Below are 1672 nucleotides of genomic sequence, written 5' to 3'. Positions count from 1 at the left end.
TTATTATTATTATTATTATCATTGGGGATGGTTACTTGCAGGGATCAGGCAGAGTATCCATCCATCCGAGTGAGTACTGGGCAGCTGCATCACTCACATTCTGGGAGAGGGGGAAGGGGGAGGAAGAGTTGAGGCTTATGAAGCTTAGAGACAAAAGAAGTAGAAGATTCCCAGGTGCCTCACAATCTCCTCTTGCTTATTTTTGGGGTTGCTGGTGTGTAATTCCTCAGAGTCATTACCATTATCTCAAGCACAGAGTTCTGTTTCTGTCCCTCCCTCAGTTGCTAAGTGGCTTAAGCAAGGAGAAAAATTATAACTATTGAGTCCATAGCTCTGAAGATCATGAGGATGAAGTGAGTGCTGACCAGCATTCCAAGACTTATATGTGCTAAAAGATTAGGAGAATAAGAAATGAGTCTGAATCATTATTGTCTGGACAAAGTTTCATAAAAGTAGGTGTCTTCAGGTCTCATGCAAAGCTGAGATTTGAACATGTAGAAGGGACAAGAGTCTATACACGCCCACCTCTTTTCATGAACTCTTCTTTCTGTCCTGGAGGTTTTCTGCTCCAGGTATCTGATCCTATCTGTTTATATAAGTATTTTCTATGGACACTGAGGTAATTGGATAGCTTTACTTTCCTTTTATCTTCCTGACGTTGGGTGAGAAGAACAGTCTGTGCATCATAAATCTCCATTATTCTCTGCTGGACTCTTAGCTCCAAGTAGGCAGCTTATGAGTTCTGATAATTTATAGTTTTAATCTTTTCTATAAATGAGCATGGAGGCTATGCAACAGGCCCCTATTTACAAAGAAAACAGCAGATAAATAAGTAAAAAGGTAGATAGACAGATATAGACAAATAGATGGATAATTTTAATAGGCTTGAGATCAGGAAATAATATTACAAGAAAGCAAAGGTTGAAAAAAATGTACCTATTAACCCCTTCTCTTGAAGTGGTTAGTAAACTGTTATTTTAGAATTCATAAATTTTNACCTATTAACCCCTTCTCTTGAAGTGGTTAGTAAACTGTTATTTTAGAATTCATAAATTTTCATGGGTGAGTAATTGAGAATATGTGAGAATTTTTGTTTTGTATCCACAGTTGCAAATCATTCGAGTACACTTATTATCTTACTGTCCATGGCATTAATCACTAGTTTATCCAATAAGCTTTAAATAAAGCTTTCACCTCAGCACATTTTCAAAAAGGTACAATAGAAGTAGAGAATAGTAGAGGCAGAAAATACTTTACAGCTCATCTGTTATGCACACAAGTATTGGGAAAGTACGAGGGGTCTTTAAAAAATTTGTGGAAAATGCATATTATGAAAAACTGTGCATGGATTTCAATACTTTTTTTTCACCAAAATAAACTCCTGATAACTTGTTATAACATGTCTGAAGAGGATCTTGTTTGAAGCACTAAGAAAGATAAGACATCAGTTTGAAAAGAGCCCTATCAAAGCAAGATGAATTCTGTCAAAATGGAAGCTTGTAAAGCTTGAGTGGAAGAATGGAGAAATCATTGATGCTATACAAAAGTTTATGGGGACAGTGACCCAAAGAAATCAACAGTTTAAAAATGAATATCTCATTTTTTTAAATGTTTTTTTTATTGTGGTAAAATATATATAACTTAAGAATTGCCATTTTAAGCATTTCTAAGA

Source organism: Galeopterus variegatus, unplaced genomic scaffold (genome assembly GCF_000696425.1).
Source record: "Galeopterus variegatus unplaced genomic scaffold, G_variegatus-3.0.2 Scaffold6118, whole genome shotgun sequence".
In the NCBI taxonomy this organism is placed as follows: domain Eukaryota; kingdom Metazoa; phylum Chordata; class Mammalia; order Dermoptera; family Cynocephalidae; genus Galeopterus; species Galeopterus variegatus.
Note: the sequence above shows the minus strand (reverse complement) of the source record.